Genomic DNA, 9,463 nt, shown 5'->3' with positions numbered 1-9,463 from the left:
AAGTAACTCTCAGACCCCCTGCAAGGATTTTATCTCCTCATCTTCAAATTACACAGTTCAAATACACAGATAATGACACATGTAATGATGATAAAATGTGACTGCAAAGAGTAACATTTAAAAATAATGATATACCTCTAACTAGGTCTTATAAAAGGAAGTCTTAAATAGCGAGAGAGAAACAGATGCTTTGGGGGACTTGTGGATAAAAATAGTGGCTTCCTATTTGCAACCAAAACAAAAATGTAGCCCCACTTAGTCAACCTCCAGACTAGAAATTCCTCTGAAAACCTTAAAGGGCCAGAACTGGGAAAGCACGTAAAATACCTGGTACTGCATCTGCAGTGGTTTTAGCATATTTTTGCCTCTTCTGCCTTCCCTTACTACTTCTCAGTTTTCTGTCCATATTGGTGCCTTGCAAATACCCTGTCTTACTGGGCCTAATCCAGTCCCTAATCCAGTGCAGTGTCTGGTTAGGTCTATACCATCTCCTTTGCTGGTTTTAAGTTAAAATGACTGATTTTTCATTGACACTTGTGAGAAGCTGTGGCATGATCCTTTCTCCTGGCTCTGCTGTAGAAGCGATAACCTCCTTCAGAAGCAGTTAAGGTGCAACAACATCTTAAACCTCATTTCAGCCGTTTGTAAGCCTGCTGGACCTGAACACTTGGTGTCCTGCAGGCAGGTGCTTCAGCTCCGCATCGCTGGGCTGGGAGCATCTATCTGTACAAAGGAACTGAGCAAGCTAGGAAAAGGGAAATGTTTATTTTGTTTGCTTTTGTTTAACTTGGAAAAACACTAGTACGTGAGAAATAATATTTGTATGATGTTTCCTACTTTTTCCTTACCTGCTAGGGCGAAAGCCAAACCTTTTTCTTAAATGAATAGTTTTAACTTGTTCATTTGGTATTTTTGTTTCAGGTGGTTCTTCCCAAACAAAGATAAGCAGTCAGGTGAGTCAAATATTCCACTTTCCAGTAGATATATGGAAGAGGAATGAGAAATGACAAGTGGAGGCAATGCCAGATATCTCTGAATTTCAGGGAGTGAGGTTCAGGATGACTCTATAGCCACCCGAGCACTAACCCGCTGAGAGGCATTTTAAAAATACATATTTCATTCTCTAACTTCCGTGCAGTGCCACAGATTCACTTGCTTTGGAGCCCAAATTTAGTGATTAGAACTTTATAATTTTCTCCTCTGTTAGTAATGCCCTCACACTGTCATTTGGAGCTGAAAGAAAAGCACGCTGCCAGAATTGGCCCCACCGGGTGCTGTGATAATAGTCTTATGAGTGAGACTGTCATTAGATTAAGTGGAAGATACCAGTAGAGTTGTTCATGATGGCCAGCCTCTCCTTTCTCCACAGGATGCTCTGAGTCCAACTATACTTTTTCTTTCAGATTTCCGTATCGTCCCTCCTTTATGCCTTGTCAAGAGCATTAGTCACAGTTACCCATTTGCATCTTACGTTGCAGCTGAGACAAAGCCCATGGGACGTGTGGCTGTTCAGCACCCTCACCCCTGCTGTAGCACAGGGTCCGAGACCCTCACGTGAATAGCAAGTACTGGGCAAGGAATAACGTTGATCCTGTATGCCCAGCTCATGATGATGCTTCTCCCGAATGGGGTGGCACCGTGGCGTGACATCAACTGTGCTGAAATGAAGGCAGGGACCGTGCTCAGCTCTGGCATGGAAACCCTCTGAGGCCGAGCAAGCGGACTCGCTTCTCCTGTGCTTTTGCTGGCCTGGGTGTGAAGTGAAGGTGATGTTCATCAGGTCAGTTTGGGTTCCCCTTCTGGAATATGCTACCTTCAGTAAAAGCCCTCAGTCGAACCTGAAAGCTGGGTAATTCTCTATGACGAGCTCCAGGGCACAGCCCATGAAATTGGCTTTTCCTGTGTATGTGCTGCTGTTGAATTTGTAAATTGCTGGATTCCTCATGTGAGGATTGAAATCTTTGTCTTGTGAAATGCAGTGTACAAAACAAGCAAAAGGCAGGTGTTGAACGATTGTACCAAGCTGTCCGTCAGTGGGAGAGGGTTTGAGATTGTGAGAGAGGGAAGGAGGGCATAAAGAAAGAGATGTACGTCCTGCACCCAAATAACAAGGAACAGAAAAAAATAAAAAAGCAAGTTTAATTTTGTCCCAGCTGCACCTTCCACGAAAATATTCTCTCTAAACGTATGGTTCAGGAACACACATATGAGGGACTGAAAAAAAAATAAATAAATGGTTGTTTAATATGTATATATGACCCCACTGTGCTGAGAGAATGAGCTAGTCTGCAGCCCCGAATGTCTGGTGGCAGAGAGTGGGTCGGACATTGTTCGATCTGGCAGGGTTTCAGACATCTGCCAGGGGACGGGGGATTTTGTTGGGAGAAGTGGGAGAGAGAGAGGAGCGAGAGAGACACAGCGAGAGAGACGCAAGAAAGCTCGGGGAGGCTTGCAGCTTTATATATATATGCCTGGATAACACTTCCTCTTTAAAATTCCCTTACTAAGCTCAGCTCCTATATTTTATATTCAGCATGAAGGTTCCCGCCCCCCCCCCCCAGCCCTCCCCACCCACCACCACCCTCTCTCCCTTTAACTTGTTAAGTTTGAAAGATGATATATACACACAGTTTGCTTTGCCAGTCAGCCCGTTTAAGGCCAAGATTAATGCAGTGCATTGGTGCAATCGTGCCGCAGTGGTGCGTGATCGGAATACGAGATGGAATATAGGGGGAAAGGCCAGAAATGTGCCTGTATTCTGAGTTTACACAAGTCTCCTTAGCAACTTGTCTGATTATTTTCTTTTTTTTTTCATGGGGGTGCGTGCGTGTGTGTGTGTGTGTGTGCGCGCACGCGGGAGTGTTGTCCCAAATCGCCAGTGAATAAAACATTCCCTGAGTTTTTAAATAGCTTCGGTTGATGGTCTTGTTGTTGTTTTTCCTTCTCCTTTTTCTTTTGTTAAATTAGTGGCTTTTTTTTTTTTTTTTTTTTTTTTCCCCCCTGGAGGGAGGAGGGTACAGGGGGAGACTCCGAAAGGGATGGCAGTGGGGCTGGGGGTGGGGGCACCGTAATAGTTTTCATTGTGACTTCTAGAGAGTTGGTTTCTTTCCAGTTGTTCACATCTCAGCATGTGGAATTATTGTGCTTTCTCTCGATTTGCCACAGAATTGGCAGTAGACTGACATTGTTAGTCATTTGAATTGTATTTGGATCTGCGCTGATTTTTTTTTTTTTTTGGTGTATTTATTTATTTCAAAACAATTTCTTTTATTTTGAAAATATGCACAATATATTTTACAGTCTGTAAAATGGAGGAAAGAAAAAAAAAAAAAAAAAGGGTGAGAGGATTGTGGCAAGACTGTCCCCCCGAACCGTCCCATTATTCCCCTCCCCATACAATTTTTTTTTAGTTGCCTACTGAAGAAACCCCTTCCCTCCCCATAGGAGGGAGTGGCCTTTTAGTGATCAAGGTACGTTGGATTTTTTTTTTTTTTTTCCAGTTTGTGTGATACTTTATTAATAGCATGGGGCAAGAGAGAGGATGTAGGGTGGGGAGAGCAGGGGAGGAGGTGACGGCGGGTGGAGAGAAAGGAAAGAGTTATCCTCGAAGTACTGTACCTTGAAATAACTCAAGGGAAAATAGTTGCAGCCTCACTTGAGTTGCTTTCAAAATCTTGCTGTGCGCTTTTACTTTTTCTTTTACTTCTATTTTTTTAAAGCTTTCCGGGGGGAGGGGGTAGGGGAAAGAAAAAAAGAAACTGAGCCAAAAAAATTTTGAAGGCTTGATCTTGGCTTCTATACAAACAGATGTTGCCTGTCATTCCGTTGTTAAGCAGGCAGCAGATTGGAGCGAGCAGCAGCAGTTTAGGGGGAACTGCAGCAGAACTGGAAAGTGGGAGATATATAGATATATAAATATCTTTTTTTTGTTGTTGTTGTTCTACACATAAGTATTTTTTCCCCTGGAATTATCTCGAATTACGACATGTCTATTTTCAATTTTTTTAATTCTTTTTTTTTTTTTTTTTTTTTTTAAAGTGGGCAAAACAAATCCAAAACAAAATGGAAAAGCACTAGGAACTCTCACCCAAATTTTACCAAAGCAGCTATCTTTTCGGTTGTTTTTTGAGAGCTTTTCAGTTGGCTTTTTTGTTCTTTTTCCCATAGGTGAACATGTGTAGGAAAGGGGGTTCTATTGGAAATGCTTAAGGCATTCTCGGTAAGTGAATGTTTGCAATGAATTAGGTCAGGGATTCTGTTGTTTTTCTTGCTGCTAGCCCTGTTTCTGTTGGGTTTGCCCCGGCGTTCTTGCTGTACGTGGAATTGTGAAGGTTGAAGGCCTTTCTGTCTCCTTTCCAAGTTTTAACAACGTTGTAAGAACAAGAATCACGTTGTTTATACAGTAGAAGTTCTAACGAAGCACCGATACGCTCCATATCGTGGCTCTTTTGTGTTCTGCATGTGCTTGTGGGTTTAATTCCCCCGTTCTTTTTATGCTCTTGGTTTTTTTTTATTTCCCACTTCGTTTTTAATTTCTGCTTTCCGATTTAATCATAGTATGCTTAGGAAGAGAGAGAAAATAGCAAAACATGGGGAGTTTTGACCCGAAAGAGTTAAAAGTTTTTTTGGCACAAGAGCAGCAGTTTAGCAACAGATCAATTCATTTAAATGAAAGAAATCACAGACCAAGCCATCTGATTTTGAAATTTCACATCTTATGCTTCCACTTTAGAACAAAGCTTCTGTTTTTCTTTCCCCCCTTATGAATTCACGCTGCTTTTGTTTAAGACTGTTGGTTTTCATAGAAACTTTAAGTTGTCTGTAGTCTGTCTCTTTTTCTCTTAAAATATGAAATACGGGGGTGTATTCATCTTCTGCTAGTTGCAGTTAGTTCTGCTGTAAAGTCAGCCGTAAACCTCTGCACATATAGCAGCTGGTGTCAGAGCTGTTTTCACCCTCGATTATTGTATGTTTGAAACAGCTTCCATTTTCTGGCTTGCAGGCTGTATAAACAGTCACCTATGTACTGTGAAAAATAAGTCGTCTCCAGCCATTCCGAGCACCCTGTGTGCATTTCGTATGCGCGTAGGTCTGTCTGCACGGGTAACTCAAGGAACCGTGTCTTGAGTGGGAATTTTCTTTACGCAGATATGAAGTGTGTGTCCCTCCAACATCTGTATCAAAAGTAGTTATTCAGGTCGTGTGTGTGTCTGAATGCTCTCCCGCAGATGGAAGAGTTGTGTCACTCTGTACTTTATAATGTATATTGAGCATAAGCCACTGTAAGGCTCTTAATAGCTAGTTAAAGTCTGAGAAGGATCACAAACAACTTTTTGTTGCTGTTCATTCATTTAAATACATTTGACCCTTGGTACCAGTCCCCATAGCTTTATTGCCACATCAAGTAAAATGAAATAAAACAACTCATATACAGAGAAGTTGGGGATTTTTAAATATCTATTCCCACCTTCCTTTTACACAATCTCTTTAAAAAAAAAAAAAAATAAAAATCAGTTGCTTACGATAAATGAATGTGTTTGATGAAAGACTTCGCAGCCCCGAACTGAATTTTGATGGAAGCTTTTGCGCCGTGATGCTGAGTCTCTTCACGGTGGCATTGCGTCAAAAGAAAGGCCGTGATGTTTGGGCATGGGTGAACTCCTATCAGAGGGAAGCAGCAGAAGGGTGGGGTAGGAGTCCGGGTGTGTGGGGAATCCTTTTGTTAGGCTGCTCCCCAACCTCTGCTTCCCTGCACCCCCTGGAAGAAATCCTCAATGAGAAAGAATAGTCCTAAGCCGCAGAAAGTGGATTTAAAAAATAGGTGGTGGGGGGGGAGAAGTATCAACCTCCACCTCTACTGTGTCTACGGTTGATCGTAGGTCTGGACGTTTTTATTATTTCCTTCTCTTTACACTAGATCCCAACTGTGTTGTAGGAAAACGCCAGGATTCTGAGCGTGAGTCCGTCCCCCCCAATATTGGAAATATTTCTGTGGGTGTCGTTGTGGTTACATCACAGCGCGCTCCTTCCTCATCTCCATTCTTGTGCAAAATTCAAATAATTCCCCCCCCTCCCCGATAGCAGCTGTGCATGGTTTTTTAAGTCGGTCTTTAACGTTGCGAAAGGAACAATAAAATGAAAGGCAAAACCGGCATCTTAAAACTTGGCAAGTGAAAGCAGCTTGGACTGGCAGCCAAGAATCCTGCTGTGGTGCAAAAAGAATAGCATCCACGAAGCCACCACAATCCGGGGTTTCTCTTCTTTTAACAATCGCATCGGCAGAGAGAAATAATTATTCCTTGTATCAGTGTTAAAAGAGTCAAAAAGCTTAAAATGCTTGCTTGGTGAACCTTCTCAAAAGCAGGTAACGATCCTCCTATTTGATTCTGTTTTATCAAACTTTAATTGGATAAGGATCTATATGTGATAACTAATCAGTTTAAGAAGTTGATGCGTGTTACTAACTAGCAGGGAATGCATTTGCTGTTGCAACGTCCACGTTGCTTTATTTTTCTTAATCGCTTTGGTGGTAATAGAACTGGCAAACTTCTTAAATGTTTGTATTACAAGAAATGTTTTATTTCCACAGATTTAACTCATTGTGTGGGGGAGGGCAGGCATGGATTGATCCAAGGTGTAACATGGAAAATAATCTTCCAAAAAACAAATTTTAAAATCGGGATATCAGGAGGGGGGAGTAATTTCTCTCTTCGGACCTTGTCTGTTCCTTTTGCTTCTAAAGCTGTAGCCTCTGGATATAGGAAGGTAGAATCCATTTCATGAAAATAAACCATGAAAATATCCATAAATATTTTGTCTTCCAGAATACGTTCCTTGAAGAGTTGGGCCTAGCAATATGGCAGCGCACATTCGATAAGAAATCTTGTAAAATGCTGCTACTGAGGTAATTTGGTTTCTCATACGTTCTCCAGTCAGTATCTTCCTTTTCTCTATAATTTCTTAAAATTATTTGAAGTACAGAAATCTATTGGTACAGGTCTTTAAACCTAAGGTAGAGTGCATGTGTGTGTGTATATACATATATGTATATATATTTATGGGCCTAAATAGATTGGGGTTAAAATTGGGGCGAAGGGGTGGGGAAGAAGAATGGGAATTATTTAGCAGTTGTGTTTCTTATTTGTCTTATTTTTATGGCAGAAGTATGAAATGGCTGCAAACAGCTTTTTACTCAGGCACACAATGCATTCCATAATGATCGATTTTCCTGGACAGGGCATTTATGCTTTGTGGTTTGCAAGAATACCACCCACAGACCAAAACCAATGTTATGTCTTTAGAGATTTTATTTCTACATATTTCCTTCTATATTCCTTTGGCTATAAATCTACAGAATGCCAATGTTATACTGGGTTAATACTAACGAAAGTGTATTACTTCTTTGGCTGTCCCGGGTTCTAGTACCAAAGCCTCGTTGATCCTGTGATCATTGACATATTATAAAATTAATAGTGAAGCAAAGTATGCTTAGCATAAGGATATCACAATCCTTAATATAAATAACATGATCCTTAATGTACAGGTTGAAACTTTTTTAGTAATTTTAGCATTATAGACAAATACAGTGTAAAGGTGATTGATTTGTTTACCTATCATGGATTTTCTGCCACTGTGTATATGTTCATCAGGTTTTCAAAAGGTACAATAGCTGTATGATTAATCGATGTAGGGAAATGTTTCAAGACCCAGATCTTGTATAATCTACGGCTTTCATTCAATCTCCCTGAATGTATTTGATGTAAGTGAAATTAATCTTTAAAAAAGCAGTGCTCATTAAAAAAAAATTAAAATCCATATCTTTCAAAAACCAAAACTGTCTTAATTTGCTGCTGCCTTTATCAGTTCGCTGTCTCAAAAATTGCCCATGAGTTTGTTTTCCAAAAATGTATGAAAAGGAGTAGGTTGGTTCCTGGATACTTGTAATTTACAGCATACAGGTGCCACTAAATGAAACCTCTGTGCCACCGAGCTGCCTTTCTCCGGGGCTCACAGGAATGCAGAAGTGGTCGATCAGATTTATAGTGGGGACCTGCTTGAGTGATTTATTTGGCATACATAGGCGCTTTTCTAGAGATAGCTCTTGCTGCTTTCTCTTTTTCTCTCTTTCCTTTTTTAACAACTGAAGCTATGGCGATGGATCCTAACACTCGTTCTTCCCTTTTGTTTTGTAAAAGCCAATCAGGTAGCAAGGGAGTAGGAGATGGTTGGCCAGAATTGCAGCAGAGATCGGCCCTCGTTTAGGCAACTAAATAAAGGGCATATTTTCTGTGTGGGTCAACACCTAACAGCTGCCCCTACAAGCATGTGATGGGCTCTTAGAAAGTCTGGCTCAGTTCTGTCTCTGAGAAGAGCTGCGATAATTCAGTAATAAAGAGCAGTTGCTGAAGTGCGTTGGGTGCCTGCAACTTCCATTCAGACCAGTCAGAATTGAGGACACATGTCCTATACCACAAGGAGGTATGTACAGGCCACCCAAATGTTACATCTTGGTTTCCTTCGTGGACTTGAACTATCCCAGTGGTTAGAAAATGAGATTGTGAGCTATTAAGGGGAAAAAAAAAAGTTTTAGAACTAGGAAAACCTAGTAAAAATTTAACTTCCACGTAGTGTGTGTGCTTTAGTGAGATCATTACTTTTTTCCTATCTCCTATGAAAAAATAAAGTATTTCTTTGCCAGCAGAGGGGCATGCAGATTAGCTTACCTTCATATACATACATTAATGTAAAGAATATTAGGGTCAAAATGAATATATTCATAAAGAAAATACTCTGTCTTACGCAGGATAGCAGGATAGCATAAGAGTGACATGCAAAAGTCTGACAGAAAAATTCCTTGCCATTGTAAGAAATACTGGTACATGCAGCAGCAATGTTACTGACTCCTAATATTGTGCCTATTAGGCCCTGTGAGAAGGGTCAAAAGACAATTTGAATTTTAGTCTTAGGTTCCCTGAAATAAATGAGCTTTGTCATTGGAGGGCTTGGGTTATTTTTGGTAGGGTAACATTTGTTATATTCCGTTTGCAGTTCGGTTCCAAAGAAGTGCACAATACGTGTATTTGTGCATGATGTGACTCTGTTCTGTCTGCAGGACCACGTGCTCCCTGACCCATTGCCTTGACCGCTGCACAGTTATTGCAGGGCCAGAGCTTTCTGTATTCTGGGTGCTCCTAAATTGCATTTAGGCTCCAACAGAAAAGTTGTCCTGATTTTTCAAAGATGCTGAACCCCTGCAGCTCCTGTTCTTGGCATGAATTTGGAGTGCTGAAAACTTTGGAAAAACTGGACTTTTAAGGTAGGTATCGGAGTGTAAGCGTAGGATTCTAAACTTAGATGATCAATTTAGATAACCTTTGGACAGATGGCGAAAGTTTAACATCTCTATTGCTGGATGGAACAGGAGTTTCTTGTAACCCAGCCCAAGCAGTAATTCCAATAAAGG

At 40.9% G+C, this 9,463-nt stretch overlaps 1 long non-coding RNA gene across 1 annotated transcript; it reads left to right on the top strand.

Moving 5' to 3' along the window:
• The first annotated feature begins 6,246 nt into the window (after window positions 1-6,246).
• LOC141935143 (uncharacterized) lies at window positions 6,247-9,262 on the top strand. Its single transcript, XR_012626480.1, has 3 exons — window positions 6,247-6,364; window positions 6,825-6,904; window positions 9,113-9,262. It is a non-coding gene; the product is annotated as an uncharacterized LOC141935143 (long non-coding RNA).
• Window positions 9,263-9,463: the final 201 nt, after the last annotated feature.

The sequence above is a fragment of the Strix uralensis genome, chromosome 26 (assembly GCF_047716275.1).
Source record: "Strix uralensis isolate ZFMK-TIS-50842 chromosome 26, bStrUra1, whole genome shotgun sequence".
NCBI lineage: Eukaryota > Metazoa > Chordata > Aves > Strigiformes > Strigidae > Strix > Strix uralensis.
The sequence above is the reverse complement of the archived record's forward strand: the minus strand, read 5'-3'. Positions and strand labels throughout refer to the sequence as shown.